Source organism: Panthera pardus, unplaced genomic scaffold, assembly GCF_024362965.1.
Source record: "Panthera pardus isolate Hobbes unplaced genomic scaffold, ASM2436296v1 HiC_scaffold_16, whole genome shotgun sequence".
NCBI classification, from domain to species: Eukaryota; Metazoa; Chordata; class Mammalia; order Carnivora; family Felidae; genus Panthera; species Panthera pardus.
Window position 1 is genome coordinate 44,001,939 of NW_026526721.1, and position 17,147 is coordinate 44,019,085.

The 17,147-nt window shown below is 35.5% G+C and overlaps 1 non-coding gene across 1 annotated transcript; it reads left to right on the forward strand.

Annotated features, from left to right (window-relative positions):
* Positions 1–1,336: 1,336 nt before the first annotated feature.
* On the forward strand, positions 1,337–1,442 carry LOC128777515 (small nucleolar RNA SNORA1). The gene has a single exon (XR_008422760.1). It is a non-coding gene; the product is annotated as a small nucleolar RNA SNORA1 (small nucleolar RNA).
* Positions 1,443–17,147: the final 15,705 nt, after the last annotated feature.

Consider the following 17,147-nt stretch of genomic DNA (forward strand, 5'->3'; position numbering starts at 1 on the left):
TGTATGTAAAGTAATTTTTATAGTATCTGACCATTGTATATATGAGAACTGTAAAGTCCTCAGATAATGTAATCTTGCACCCCAGAGATTATTTCCTTTTCTCTCTTAGGCAAATGGATGAAAGTATAAGCGACTCATCCAACCACAGATTGCAGGAGATCATGGCTGTGTTATAATTTATTAATTTTCAATATGCATTTGATGCATTCCTGATGAACATTTGGTTCATTCTAGGGTAGAATTTTAATTGAGAGCTCTTTGAGTCTTTCATCCTCATCATTGAAAGGCTGAGGGTAATTCAGTTCTTCCCTTCAAAGGTCCTTTTGTCTTGTTTTGTTTTCTTTTTGATTAGTTAATAGACTACTTTTTAGAGCAGTTTTAGATTTACAGAAAAACTGAGCAGAAAGTATAGAGCTTACATATATGTACTCTCCCTCTGTGCACAGCATCCCTTATTATTAACATCTTTCCCTGGTGTAATAAAGTTATTACTGATGAATGAATTTTGATATGTTATTATTAACTAAAGACCATAGCTTACATTAGGGTTCACTCTGTGCTGTACGGTTCTATGGGTTTTGACAAATGTGTGACGTCATCTATCCATCACTATAGTATCTCAGAGAATAGTTTCACTACCCTAAAAATCTCCTATGCTCCACCTATTTATCCTTTCCTCCCTCTCCCTAAACCTCTGGTAAACACTGATATTTTTACATTGCTATACTTCTTCCTTTTCCAGAATATCATGTAAGTAGACATACAGTATGTAGACTTTTCAAACTGACTTGTTTTCACTTAGCCATATACATTTAAGTTTCCTCCATGTCTTTTTGTAGCTTAATACGTCATTTCTTTTTCAGTGAATGATCATTTCTACTGCTCCACATCCTTGTCATTTGGGCTTTTGTGAAACTAAAGTCGGTTTCTCAAGAAACAGATCCCCTTGACTTTAGGTGTTTGTGGAGAACAGAATGATCTGAGCATATTTTATCAAAAGAATTTTTTTAATGTTTATTGATTTTTGAGAGAGAGACAGACAGAGTGCAAATGGGGAAGGGGCAGAGAGAGAGGGAGACACAGAACCCCAAGCGGGTTCCGGGCTCCTGCTGTCAGCACAGAGCCCTATGTGGGGCTCAAACTCAAGAGCCCTGAGATCATGACTTGAGCGGAACTTGGGCTCTTAACTGACTGAACCACCCAGGTACCCAGCTCCAAGCATATTTTAAAATGAGCTGCTCTCCATCCCCCAGCCCTTACTGGAAGAACAAGATTTTCCTCTAATCTTCACCCTGATAACCTGGTAGAACTTCTGAAGGTAAAATTCACAAAACTGTGCCCCCTCAATAAGACTGAGGCCAGAAGTGGCTAGATTGAGACACAGGTTATGCATCCATCACAGAAAGTTTATTGTAGTGGTGACAATAAGACCTATAACATTTTTTGCTAGGCTTATGGAGTGGAGTGGAAGTAACAAGACTTTTTGATATTAGAAACAATTAAAGAATAATAATTTTAGATCACTTGCCAAAATAGCAATCAGTGTACTTCCTACAATTTGACCTCTAGGGCCCTAAAGAAACTGGATCCCAAATATGGGAGTTTTTGAAATATGTCCATATTCAGGTGGAGATCAAAGAAGCCCAATGAAAGAACTCTGGACTGACAGTGAACTGTATATTGAACAAAAAAGTTATTTTTAAAATGGCTATTTTGAAGATTATGATGCTGACTTTGGAGGAACTACAGTGATGGAATCACTGGAACTACAGTGGAAGGAATCACATATAAAATTCCTCAAATAAAAATTAATTACTTAAAAAAAAAGACTGAGCCCCAGGAGTTTTTATATTTGAACTAGTGCACATTAAATCTTTGACAATTAGTCAGTCACCCTTTAAATGTTCCCACCATGCTCCAGTAATGACAGCAATGACTTCTGTTTCCAGTAAGCTATAATTCTCTGTGTTCATCTATGTCTCCTTTTGGGGCAGTAGTGGCCTGACTTGTGACTTCACAAGAAGAATTGTTGGTTTTTAGTTTATTGTCAGCTTTCTTCTTGCTGTCAGGATAGAACTGATGACTTCCAAGTTCTTTGCATGTTGGACCTTCAGAGCTTTCTAACTTCTCCCTGGTGTAGCTTCACGTTGTGGCAAATACTTGAAGTCAAAGATTGGACATGTTTTTTAGTCAGGGGCCACCACCCATTTTGCTTCCTAAACACTGAAAGACCTCTGAAATGCTACTGTGATTTTAAGATGTACTGGGCCTACAGGTTAAGTCCTGTATGCAGCCCCAGAATTCAGCAAAAAGCCACTGGGGAGGAAACGTGGCTGTGTGCTTGAGGTCCTTTAATCTTATAATTTCTAAGTTTAACCCCACAAAACCATTGAGAGCTTTCCCCCTTTTTCTTTCAGAGGTCAAATATCTTTTGAGTATTCAAAACCTACACACTGAATGAGCAAGAACCCTCAGAAAAATGTCTATTAATCACCAACATACATCTGAACAGTTCAGTTCTCTCTGGAATTCTGATTCTTCTAGTTCTCATTAATTTTTTTTACCACAGTTACAAGATATATTTCTGTTATTATTTTGGCTTTTTTAGATTTACTGCAATAGGATCATTGACTTGCCATGGTCCACTACATCTTACATATAAATGGATATTGCTTATTGCCATTTTAAAAGCTATTTTCACTGGATATAAAAGACAAGCTTGGCATTTACTTCTTTTCATAGTTTCAGTGTTGTCTTGTGATTGGCTTTTGGCTTCATTTCTTTGAGTGCAGACTTATTTCTTTCTCTCTGCATTTAAGATTTATTTTTTGTCTGCAATTTGCAGAAGTGTTATTTTCATGTTATTTATTTTTCTAAACTTATACCAGATTTTGTACAACACTCGATTCTGTGAGTTGCTAGTTAATGTCTTACATCAGTGTTTGAAAATTCTCAACCACTTCAAACATAATTTATCTACAATCCTCTCCCTCCACTCTTGGTATTCCAGCTATGTACATTTTACAGTGTTCTGTGTCTTTTATTTATTTTTATTAAATTCCCCCTTTTTTTGGAAGAAACATCTTCATGTGTATTAGTTTCCTAGGGTGGCTATAACAAATTACCAGTAATTAAGCACCTTAAAACAACAGAAAGTTATTCTCTCATATTTATGAAAACTCTAAGTCCAAAGTCAAGATGTCAGAAGGATTGGTTACTTCTGAGAATTGTGAGGGGGAATCTCTTCCATTCCTATCTCCTACCCCTCGGGACAACTGAAAATCATTGGCTCATAGATGCACCATTCCAATCTCTGCTTCCACCTTCACATGGCATTCTCTATGTATCTCTGAGCCTTGACATGGCTGGCTTCCCTCTGTGTTGCCCTCCTCTTCTTATAAAGACAACGTTCATATTGCATGAAGGGCCCACCCTCTTACTGTATGACCCTATCTTAATCAATTACATGAGCAATAATCCTGTTTCCAGGGGTGCCTGGGTGGCTCAGTCAGTTGAGCATCTGACTATGGCTCAGGTCATGATCTAATGGTTCCTGGATTTGAGCCCCGTGTTGGGCTCTGTGCTGACAGCTCAGAGCCTAGAGCCTGATTCAGAATCTGTGTCTCCCTGTCTCTCTGCCCCTCTCCTGCTCATGCTCTCTCTCAATAATAAATAAGCATCAAAAACAATTTTTTTATATTCCTGTTTCCAAATAAGGTAACATTCTGAGATACTTGGTGTTAGAGCTTCAGTACATCATGTCATGATTCAATCCATAACAAAGTGTTTCACTTTGCATATTTTACCCTGACCTCTCTTCCAGTTGAGTAATTCTGTTTTCTGTTATGTAAACCTGTCAATTATAGTTTTTGAAGTTACATTTGATTTTTTTTTAATTTTTTTTAACGTTTATTTATTTTTGAGACAGAGAGAGACAGAGCATGAATGGGGGAGGGTCAGAGAGAGGGAGACACAGAATCTGAAACAAGCTCCAGGCTCTGAGCTGTCAGCACAGAGCCCGATGCGGGGCTCGAACTCACGGACCGAGAGATCATGACCTGAGCCGAAGTTTGGCCGCTCAACTGACTGAGCCACCCAGGCGCCCCAAGTTACATTTGATTTTAACAGGTTCTAATTCTTTAGTAAAATTCTCCTTACATGTACTCATTTCTTCCCATTTTTATTCTATTTTTAGACATAATGATATTTATTTTAAATTTCTTATCTACTAATTTCAAAACCTGGATCATGTTTATTGTCTGCTTTTCTTTTGTGTTTTGGTTTGTATTATATTAGCTTTGCATTCTTGGTGACTTTCAATAAAATCCAGGATTGTAAAAATAATTTTAGAGTTTCTCAAAGGATGGGTTCTTTAGAAATAAAGCTTGAAATAGAGTGCCTGTCAAGAAAATCCTACAATGAAAGCAGAAAGGCAGGATAGGGAAAGAGATAGTTGAGCAAATATGTAGCTTCTAGGGATCTCCAATCTTATTTTAATCTATAGGGGTATATTGCAGGGGCATCTGGGTGGCTCAGTCAGTAGTGTCTAATTCTTGATTTTGGCTCAGGTCATGATCTCATGGTTCATGAGATTGAGCCCTGCATTAGGCTCTGGGCTGACAGCATGGAGCCTACTTGGGATTCTCTCTCTTGACCTCTCTTTCTTCCCCTCCCCTGCTTGTGCTCACACTCTCTCTCTCTCTCAAAAAATAAATAAATAAACATTAAAACTTTTTAAAAGAGAAGTATATATTGCATAATACCATTGGACCCACCTGAGGAAACAGACCTCCCAGTAAAGGAATTTCTCATTAACCAGGGTAAATACTTTGGAAAGTTCTTTGGGTTTTCTGTGAATTATTGGCAAATAATCTTGTTAGCAGCTAAGTATGTGCACATCTTGTTGAAGTTGACATGATACCAAAATATCAGAGGCTAAAGGTTATATTTAACTCAAGGACAGTTCATTCTTTCCTCTGCAAACAGACAAATTGGGATCACTTCAGTTCCAGGATCTCGCTGAGTTGATTTTGAAATTGCACTTTTGATAAATGTCAGTGTGTCTCCAGTTTGCCTTCTTCCTTGTGCCTACAGCTTCCAAGATTCTTTTTGGGAGCTTTACTTCTTCTGAAAGGTCTTATTTCTTTGTCTAGTCCTGAACTCAACTCTTTGTCTCCTCAATACAGTCATACTTTAGAAAATTCCAGTTTACTTTTAAAGTTTTTGAGTAGAAGCATATATCTCCCAGCCACATGACTTCAGAATTTGGCAAATGTTTTTTTTTGGGGGGGCGGCATGTAACATTGTATATTGGAAGCCTCTAAAATCCCTTTTACTTCTCTCTATATCCCATGAGATGAACAAAGCCCTGAATTTTATGATCTCCTACAATAGTTCTACTCTGCCCAAGCAAATTCATATTTTAAGTTTTTTAACAATGACCAACATCAGCAAAATATCCTCAGGAAAAAAAAAATGAGTCTGTAGATTGTCAGCTCACCACTATATGATTCTACCCCTCCAGAAACTTAATTCCTCTGATCTTCTTTACTTCTGATGTCTTTATTTAATTCTCTACCTTTTCTACTGTTCATGAGAGGAATATTGGTCTGCAGCAAATTACTCCATCCTATCCGGAAACTACTGTGTTATATTATATTCCCTATTTTACCATAGGATGGGGTAAATAAGTAAAATAAGTAGAAATATTATAGTGTTTCAGAACATGGAGATCAATTCTTATGGCAAAAGAAAAGGCGACAATAAAAAATAACATTTGTTTTGGGCTTTATGGGTTTGGAAATTTTCCAATAAAAGTAAAAGTAAACACTCTAAGCAAAGAGAACAGTAGAAGCAAAGCCATAAAGGTAAACATATAGAGTATGGATTTAAAGAATGGATAGGCCTCAATACAAGATAAAGTGGTGAAATTTGGTGGTGTCAAGTTGTGGAAGGATTAGACTGGTACTAATAATTTAATAAATTTAAGTAAGGAAAAGTTTGCTGAACATTTTGTAATACTTCTTAGAAATAGTCAATACATTCCAAAGTTATCCAGCCCTAAGTAGTCAAGTACATTAGAAAATGATTACAATATCTTTGACTTCATTTAGGAAGTAGAGGGGATTAGAAATGATAGGAAATGTCCAAGTGAACCTGTAGACAAAAGGAATTCAAGTTGTTTATCTGATGTTTGTAAAAGAAAAAAAAATCAATATTTTATTAGTCAAAAATTTCTAATTTTATACAGCACATTGCTAATTCCTACCCAAAATGTGTCATTCCCTTTAAATGTGATAATAGTGAGTTGGCTGGGAATATGGTCACCCTTGTCTCTCTTGTACATAGCTTTTTGTAGCCAATTGTCTAAAATCTAATAACTAGGAAGTGAGGGGGAAGTTCCTTTTCATTCTTTTGTTTGAAAGGAAATTGCTTGCACTAGACATTCACTCTCTTTTTCTTCCTGTAGATTGAATAGCCAACATAATGGTAATTCTTTTTCAATCACATAAAGGAACAATTTCTCCAGCTCCATCATGAATGATCATGTGGAGTTGAGCTTCCCTGAGAGCCTGAGCCATCTACTTGGTGACTTCTAAGTAAGAGTGGAATAAAATTATGTCTCATTTAAGCCCGGAGCTCCATGTATAATAGCTTAGCCTGTATTCTAAAATACACAAGGATAACTGAAGAAAAAAAATGTTTCAATTTATAGAGATAGATAACAGAAAAAGTAGATAAGATTGATATGTGGTAAAAAGAGGGATGAAAAAATGGAACCTACACCTCAGGTATAAAGATTGATTTTTAAACACATCTAAAAATTCAAGTAAAAAATAGTTGCCAGATGATTAATGAGGATGAAAACATTTTGGAAAAAAAAGGAAAACAATATAAAATTCAAATGGGGAAAACAATTCAATAAGAACTAATTCTATGTTTATCCATACTATGTAAGTTTAACTGTAATAATATACTCTATTGAGACTAAATCACTAAGCCTCAGCAATAACAAGCAGAAAGAAAAACTGTAATCTCTGTTTATAACTAATTAAAAACATTAACCATATATTATTTTCATTTTCTGTTCACTGGTTTGTTTGGTTTTCTTAAGCCCAAAGGGGACCTTTTGAAACCAAGATATTTTGGAGGAGAAGCCAAGATGGCAGAACAGCATGGAAGGTTTTTGTGTGTTTCGCATCCATGAAATACAGCCAGACCAACACTAAACCATCCTACCCACCTAGAAAACTGATTGGAGGATTAACACAATAATCTTCACAACCTGAACCACAGAATTCAGCAGGTATGTGGCATGGAGAAGTGAACTTGGGGAGCGAGAAGCCATGGTGAGCAGGGAGGTGTTTTTGCAGGGGGAGAGAGGACAGAGACAGGGGGCAGAATTCAGGAAAAGCACCCCTCTCCAAAAGCAGCTGTAGAGAAAGTGGAAAATTGGAAACAGCCACAGGGACTAAACTAAAAAGGGAGAAAGGAAAAGGAGAAAGGAGAGGGTTTAAATTCCATTAAAACTGTAAACAAGGGGAGTGCAAAGGCTGCAACTCTGCAGCTCCATAGCTGGTGGGAAGGGCAAATCCCCAGGAACAGAGAGGGGTCTGGGAGGTTCTCGGCCACATGGGGAAAAGCAGTTTCACTGCTGGAAGGACATTTGGTTGAGACTGTTGAGGACACCTGGTCCCAGCACACCCTGGAAGGCCGCCACATTCGCTGGTGCTGGGGCAAGGTCGTTGAGGGTGAAGCCTGGTGCCAAATGTGTGTTGTGATTTTCCATAATCCCTGAAATGCTGCTACTACACTGTCTTGTGAACGTTTTGGGGGGCAGGCCGGCACCTGGCCGCAGTCTTGGGGCACCGGCAACAGCAGGGTCCAGTGGGCATTCCTGGGTGCAGCTGATATTCGGCCATTGCTCCTTCAGCCATTGCTCAGTGAGACCCTCCCACAGAGGTGTGGAACGGGTCAAAGCCACAGCAGTCCTTCGGAAGTAAGGGCCGGGGAAAACAGCCACATCAGAGACAAAACTCAGGAGAGAGGTACTCTGCCTGGGACCTGGTCATGGAGAGTGAAAAAGCAGCGAGTGGACAAGAGCTGAAGACAGAGGACCAGTGCACGATTGCTTATCCGGAACAGACTGGGTAGCTGGATGGCACCATTTTTACTGCTCCCGCGCACGTGCATAGGCACCTATGAGCACCGCAACAATCCACCCCAGTAGGCTAGCAGTGCCATCTAGTGGAGAGCAGAACTGTTATACTGAGCCCCGCCAAACTGGGCCAACTTCGCTCTTCAAGAATACAAGCCTCACCACCGGCTTAATTTATGGACTATAAAGAGGTACATAGACTGACTTCTAGGGGAAAATGAAGCAATTTCAGTCCTACTTCAATCTGTTAGCAGGTTCATCTATTCAATTTTTTTATTTTTCTTTTTCTTTTTCCTTTTTCTCTTTTACAATTCTTTTCTTTTTCTTGAATACAGAAAGAGAAAAAATTCATTTTTATTAAAAATATCTGTATTTTTTATTACTATATTTTTTATTGTGTGTAAATTTTTTCAAATTCTACTTTACTTCCATCATTTTATTTTAGTCTAATTCAGTGTACTCACCTTTTCAAATTTTCAAAAAAATTCATTTTTTTCTTTCTTTTTCTTTTTTTCTCTTTTTCATTTCTTTTTCTTAAATGCAGAAAGAGAAAAACTTCATTTTTACTTTCAATTTCTTTTAAAAATGTTTTTATTTAATTTTTATTACTATATTTTTTGCTTTTATGTAATTTTTTTTCAAATTCTATCTTACTCCCATCTTTTTACTTTAGTCTACTACAGTGTATTCACTTTTTCAAATTTTCAAACAATTTTTTCTTGTTTTTTAATTTCTTTTTTTTCTTTTTTAATCTTTTTTCTCTTTTTAATTTCTTTTCCTTTTTCTTAAATACAGAAAACGAAAAAAATCATATTTATTTTTAATTTTTATTAGAAATATCTTTCTTTAATATTTTTCTACTATATTCTTTACTTTTGTGTATATTTTTTTCAAATTCTATTTTACCCCCATCATCTCATTTTAGTCTAGTTCATTGTATTCATTTTTTCCAATTCTCAAATGATTTCCTTTTTTTTTTTTAATCTGGCAAACCATTTTCAACACCCGGAACAAAACATACCTAGGATCTAGCATCATCTATATGATTTTTTGTGTGTGTGTATTTAATTTTTAATTTTAATATTTTTTTAATTTTAATTTTTTTATTTCAAGTTTTCTACCTCATTAATTCCTTTTCTCCCTTCAAAATGACAAAACCAAGGAATTCACCCCAAAAGAAAGAGCACAATGAAACGACAGCCAAGGATTTAACTAACACAGATTTAAGCAAGATGTCTGAACCAGAATTTGGAATCACGATAATAAGAATACTAGCTGGAGTCAACAATAGATTAGAATCCCTTTCTGCAGAGATAAAAGAACTAAAAAATAGCCAGAATGAAATTAAAAATGCTATAACTGAACTGCAATCACAGATGGATGCAGCAGCGGCAAGGATGGACGAGGCAGAACAGAGAATCAGCGATATAGAGGACAAATTTACAGAGAATAACAAAACAGAAAAAAAGAGGGAGATTAAAGCAAAAGAGCACGATTTAAGAATTAGAGAAATCAGTGACTCATTAAAAAGGAACAACATCAGAATCATAGAGGTCCCAGAGGAGGAAGAAAGAGGAATAAGGGTAGAAGGGTTATGTGAGCAAATCATAGCAGAAAACTTTCCTAACCTGGGGAAAGACACAGACATCAAAATCCAGGAAGCACAGAGGACCCCCATCAGATTCAACAAAAACCGACCATCAACTAGGCATATCATGGTCAAATTCACAAAATACTCAGGCAAGGAGAGAATCATGAAAGCAGCAAGGGAAAAAAAGTCCCTAACCTACAAGGCAAGACAGATCAGGTTTGCAGCAAACCTATCCACAGAATCTTGGCAGGCCAGAAAGGAGTGGTGGGACATATTCAGTGTACTGAATCAGAAAAATATGCAGCCAAGAATTCTTTATCCAGCAAGGCTGTCATTCAAAATAGAAGGAGAGATAAAGAGTTTCCCAGACAAACAAAAATTAAAGGAGTTTGTGACCACTAAACCAGCCCTGCAAGAAAATTTAAGGAGGACTTTCTGAGGGGAGAAAAGATGAATATATATATATATATATATATATATATATATATATATATATACCAAAAGCAACAAAAGATCAGAAAGGACCAGAGAACACCACCAGAAACTCCAACTCTACAAGCATCATAATGGCAATAAATTCATATCTTTCAGTACTCACTCTAAACATCAATGGACTCAATGGTCCAATCAAAAGACATAGAGTAACAGAATGGATAAGAAAACAAGATCCATCTATATGCTGTTTACAAGAGACCCACTTTAGACCTAAAGACACCTTCAGATTGAAAATAAGGGGATGGAGAACCACCTATCATGCTATTGGTCAACAAAAGAAAGTCAGAGTAGCCATACTTATATCAGACAATCTAGACTTCAAAATGAAACCAAGATATTTTGCCTTGGCCTTATGATGGCTATATTTCACAACAGATAAATAAACATTTTATTATAAATGAGAAATAAGGGGATTTTCTCTATATTCCTGATAGCAGATTAATGTCATCATTATATTAATATTTGCCATTATGGCACAATAAAATGTTTGCCATTATGGCACCAGAAATGTTATTAAATATTAATTATTATATCTCTATTAAGACATTGTAGGGGTGCCTGAGTGGCTCAGTCAGGTGAGTGTCCAACTTCAGCTCAGGTCATGATATTGTAGTCTGTGAGTTGGAGCCCTGTTGGGCACTGTGCTGACAGCTCAGAGCCTAAAGCCTGCTTAGGATTCTGTATCTCCCTCTATCTCTGCCCCTCTCATGCTCTGCCCCCCTCTATCTCAAAAATAAATACACATTAAAAAAAGACATTGTAAATATCTATCTCTTTGTTCTACAAATATATTTGAAAATCTGAACTTTCCTGAGTATCACCTTATAAAACATTGCCCATTTTTATGTTACTATATAAAGCATTTTATTCCATGATACACAAAAAAAGTACTTTTTTTTTTGAGGGACATTATTTACAAATGGTTGAATCTGCTGTTAAACAAGCCATTTAGAAATTATTGACACCAATATCTTCTGATAGCACTGATGAGCAGAACAAATTACCTCAGAATCATCCCTGGAGCCTGTTTTAAAAATGGTCCACAAGATAAAAGCTTCACTATTATCTATTTGAAATAGAACTATAGTTTACATCTTGGTAAACACTATCCAAGATATATACTACATTAATGTATACTTAATATTAAACATATGGATTGTTCATATTAATGTAAATGAGTTAGAAAAATGAGAAAAAATAAGTGAATATCTTGAGGAAAAATTATCTTTATCCATTACATGTTCTTGGTTGTGAAAAGTCCTCAATCTCACTTTTTATCAACCCTAAAAAAATTCACTTATCAGAATACGAGTTTTTAAGAGTTCACCCAATTAATTATGCCTAGAGGGAATACTAGAGCAGTGCTGTAATGGGGACAGCTGTTCTCCGGAGAATGAAGTTTCTTTGGGTGAGATCTTTGTAGATGACTTTTGCCTAAGGTATTGGACCCTAACTCCTCCAGGAAATAATTATAAAAACCCCAAGAGAAAGAGAATGGCATGATTATAGAGGTCAAAAGCAGACTGGGGATAGCTCACATTCTTGTTGACTTATCCTAACTTAAAATATTCTAGCATTTTTGAAAAATACATCAACTAATTTTCTGAGAATTAACTAGAAAACTTCCCCAAACATCATACATATTTTTGTCAACTTTTGCCAACACCTTTGTATTGATATTATAGAATGATAAGGTTTAAAGCTGAAAGGAATCTAACAGGAAACATAGTAATTTGCTTTTGTAAATTGTATACTTCGACCTACAAATATGCAAGTAATATTTATTCTAAGTTGTTTAAATAACTTAGTTCTATATAAAATAAATCAGCACATTGTATGCAATGAAATATTGCAGATAAAAATTAGTGGGCATTTATGTATAACAGCATTCTTCAAAAAAATCAAGGTCTCCAACAATAAGCAGAATACAATTTTAAGAGATATTTACCAATATACATTTTTAGTATTTCTTGCTAAGGAGCGAGTGTGAGGGAAATTGGATGAATAAATAATCACTGTAAATTTAAAGTAAAATTTAGTGAAAGCAATCTAGAATAAAGAATTTAAAAAAAATTAAATCAATAAGGCTTTAAATAATTCAACACTAAGAGTATATGTCTATAAACTACCAAGTGTAGTGCTACTAATAATTACTGAGAAGAAAGATAATCTAGTAGGCATTATGTTCTTTGAAAGCTATTTAATTTTTCACATTTTCTATAACTAAAAATAAAAACTTAGGAAATATACGTTTATGGCATAAATAATGGTGATGTTTTCATTGACAGATGCTTATCTCCTAACTCATCAAGTTGTAAACATCAAACATGTACAGATTTCCTGTGTCCATCATACCTCAATAAAATGGTTTAGGCAAAAAGAAAAAAACTGGATGACATCACCAAGATGATGGCATAGGTCATTCCTGATTTTGCTCCCCATCATAAGAAGAACAACTAATAACCATTCCAGAATAAAACAACCCACTGTACCATAGAGACAAAGACAGGTTGCATGAAAAGACTAGGAGAAGCAGGTACACAGTAACTGCATTGTCCCAATCCCAGAACAGCATAGCACCATTTGGAGAGGTCTCCCTTGAGCCTCTGGTGAGAACCTCAGTGAGAAAAGAGAATCCAGTAGGACAGCCAGCACCCTGCACCACATTGTGGGTTGCTTTGAAGCAGCCCTTACTCTCACCTCACACCACAGGGATTGCAGGGGAATCTGCAGGACTCAAGCACTAGGAGTCTGACTGTAATGGAGAATGAGGGAGGGACTTGAAACAACCAATACACAGATCTTGTCAAACCAAGTTCATACCTGCAAGCGCCCAAGTAGCAATCCCAACCAGATGTTTTGCTTATCTGTAGAGCCAAAAAGGGTGTGCAGTCTGACCAGGGAACTCTGTGGAGTGCAGATCTTCCTGATTCAGATTGTCAAATGGAGAGTTTTGCTGACCCTAGAGCCTAGTTTGACCATACCCAGGCAAGGAGCTGAATCACAGCAAATTGATGTAATATATCACATCAGTAGAATGAAAGAAAAGAATCATGCAATCATCTTAGTAGATGCAAAAAAGCATTTGACAAAATTCAAGATCCATTTATGCCAAAAATTCTAGATATAGAAGGAACATATTTCAGCATCACAAAGTCCATAAATGTTAAAGCCATAGTCAACAACATACTTGATGGTGTAAAGTTGAAAGCTTTTTCCCTAAGATCAAGAAGACAAGGATGCCCAATATAACTGCTCCTTTAATATAGTAATACAAGCTTTGGTAGAGTAATTAGTCAAAAAAAAAGTTATCAGAATCGGAAACGAGGAAGTAAAATTGCCTCTATTTGCAGATGACCTGATTTTATATATAGAACATCCTACAGATTTAACCAAAACACTGTTAGATTTAATCAATGAATTCAGTAAAGTTGCAGGATACAAAATTAATGTACAAAAATCAGTAGCATATCTATACATTAACAACGAATTTTCTGAAAAAGGAATTAAGCAATCAATCCCATTTACAATAGGGTAAAAAATAATAAAATACTTAAGAATAAATTTAACTAGGGAGGAAAAAGATCTCTACACTAAAAAATTACAAGACATTAATGAAAAAAATCAAAGACACAAATAAATGGAAAAGTATCTTGTATTCATGGATTGAAAGAATTAATACCATTAAAATGTCAATACTAGCAAACGCTATCTGTAGATTCAATGCCATACCTATCAAGATTCCAGTGTCATTGTTTACAGAAGTAGAAGAAATACTCTTAAAATTTATAAAGAACCAGAAAAGTTGCCCAATAGCCAAAGAAATCATGAGAAAGAGTAAAGCAGGAGGCACCATACTTCCTGATTTTAAGCTATGCTATAAAGCTATAATCATTAGAATAGTATGGAATTGGCATAAAAACAGAAAAAATAGAAAAAATGGAACAGAATTGAGAGCCCAGAAATAAACTCAAACACATACAATCAACTAATATTTGACAAGAAAACCATTGTACCAAGTGAATTTAAAAAACATTCTTTTCAGGGCACCTGGTGGCTCAGTCAGCTGAATGTCTGACACTTGATTTCAGCTCAGGTCATGATCTCAAAATTTATGGGATTGAGCCTGTGTCAGACTTATGCTGTCAGCACTGGGCCAGCATGGCATACTCTCTCTCTGCCTCTCCCCCACTTGCATTATCTCTCTCAAAATAAAAATAAATAAACTTAAAAACAACTCACAGTCTTCTCAACAAATTGTGCTGGGATGTGTGGATATTCACATATAAACAAAAAAAACCTGAAACTATATTTTACACCATGCACAAAAATTAACTAAAATTGGATTAACAACTTAACTGTAAGACCTGAAACTCCTAGAAGAAAACAGAAATAAAACTCCTTGACTTGGGTCTTGGTAATGATTTTGGGATATGACACCTAAAGCATAAGCCATAAAATAAAAAGTAAGCAAGAGCACGTCAAACTAAAAAGCTTTTGCACAGCCAAGAAATAATCAACAAAGTAAAAAGAAAAGTCATGGAATGGGAAAACATTTGCAAACCATATACCTACATCCAAAATATATAAAGAGCTCTTACCACTCAGTAGCAAAAGAAACAAATAATTCAATTAAACAATGGGCAAAGGTCCTCAATAGGCATTTTTCCAAAGAAGATATATAAAAGGCCAACACATATATAAAAAGCTGCTTAGGGACACTAGTCATTTGGGAAATGCAAATCAAAACCACAATTAAACATCACCTCATACCGTTAGAATGGCAATCATCAAAAAGACAAGAGATAGCAAATGTTGGCATGGATGTGGAGAAAGAGAACCCTGCACATTGTTTGTGGGATTATAAATTGGTACAGCCACTATAGAAAATAAAATAGAGAATTTTCAAAGAATTAAAAATAGATCTACCATAAGATCAGGCAATTCTACCCCTGGGAATATATCCAAATGAAAGAAAATCACTAATTTGAAAATATGTCTGCACCCCCATGTTCATAGTAGCATTATTTAAAATAGCCAAGAATTGGAAACAACCCAAGTGTCCACTGATGGATGCATGGATGAAGAAGTTGTGGTACGTGCATACAGTAGAATATTATTCAACCAGAAAAAAAAGAACTTGTGAGAACATGGATGAGGCTTGAAGGTGTCACGCTCAGTGAAATAAGCTGGACATAAAAAGACTAATACTATATGGTCTCACTTACATGTGAATCTACAAAAACAAAAAGAAAACCAAAACAAAAAATTCTACCTAATGCATACAAAAAGAAATCAGACTCATTTTGCTTTGTGTAATATACTCTAGCACCATCTACCTCATTGCAAATGGAGAGATTTCATTCTTTTTGATGGCTGAGTAATATTCCATTATGTATTTATATATATATTTATATACCACAACTTATTTATCCATTCATCATTCAGTGGACATTTAGACTCTTTCCATAATTTGGCTATTGTTGATAATGCTGCTATAAAAACTTGTGGTTACCAGAGACTAAAGGTAAGAGGAGGGGGAACTGGAGAAAGGTAGTCAGGTCACAAACTTCCAGTTATAATATAAATAGTACTAGGGATATAATGTAAAATAAGATGAGTATCGCTAATAATGCAGTATGGCATATAAGAAAGTAAGACAGTAAAGCTGAGAGTTATCACATGAAAAAGGGTTTTTTTCCCCTTTTTCTTTCTGTTCTATTTTATCTATATAAGGAACTAGATGTCAGCCAAACTTATTGTGGTAATTATTTTATAATATATGTAAATCAAACCATCATGTTGTATGTAAATCAAACCATCATGTGACCTTATACAGTAAAGCATGCTAATTATTTCTCAATAAATCTGTGGGGAAAAAAGAAGTTACTTAAACAAGAGGTGGGAGTGTCCCAACCAATGGAAAGAATGTGGATGAAGGTCCTAAAATGAGACCCTGAATCCGGAATGGAAAGACTTTGTATATTCCTGGATATCAAGTTTTGAGGTGGGTTAGAGAAAAATCAAACAGCACAGGCACGTGCCAGATAAAAATGTCATATAGAATGGTTATTATTAAGACCTAGGAGAAGGGGGATATGGGCAATTGTTGTTTAAGGGGTACAGAGCTTCCGGTTTGTAAGAAACTTTTGAAAAAGTTCTGGAGGTCTGTTGCACAATGATGTGAATATGATTGACACTACTGAACTGCACACTTAATAATGGATAAGAAGGTAATTTTTATGTTATGTTTTTCTTTTTACCAAAATTAAAATAATTATTGAAAAATTATTTTCAATAGCCTGGTGGTAGTGGGAGCAATTAACCCCCTCTACACATTTATATATCACAGACCTATCTGCTTCACTAACAAAAAATGGTTTCAAACCATAGAAAGGAATTATATTTGAAATTTGATGTAAATATCTTCTTGTATATAGCTCACCTTTTGAACAGTTTGGACAGCCTGAAAATTATGAGATACCATTTCTACATGTCTCTGTGCATGTGCACATTTCAAGATTTCTGTTAACAAACTGAGGTTTCAATAAAATAGTGAGCAAAATCATCTGGCAAATGCTAGCTTGAACATATGGTCCAAAACTGTTGGCAGATAGTTTTTATGAAAATATCAGATAAACATTATTACTTTAAATTTAGTTTTATCTCCATTCTCAGGATTTTAAAATTTTCTCTGTTGTTAAGTTACAACATCAACAGACACAGAAAAAAAAGAGTGTTCATGGGATATAACAACATGTATATCAAAATGCTTTTGTAGGCCTTACACTAAAAATAGTATATAAACATTTAAATATAGTAAAACTTGCAATATATTATAAGAAATACTTGGACATAGATAAATCAAAAGTCATCTCTGAGGATGAATCTTAGTACTGTTAC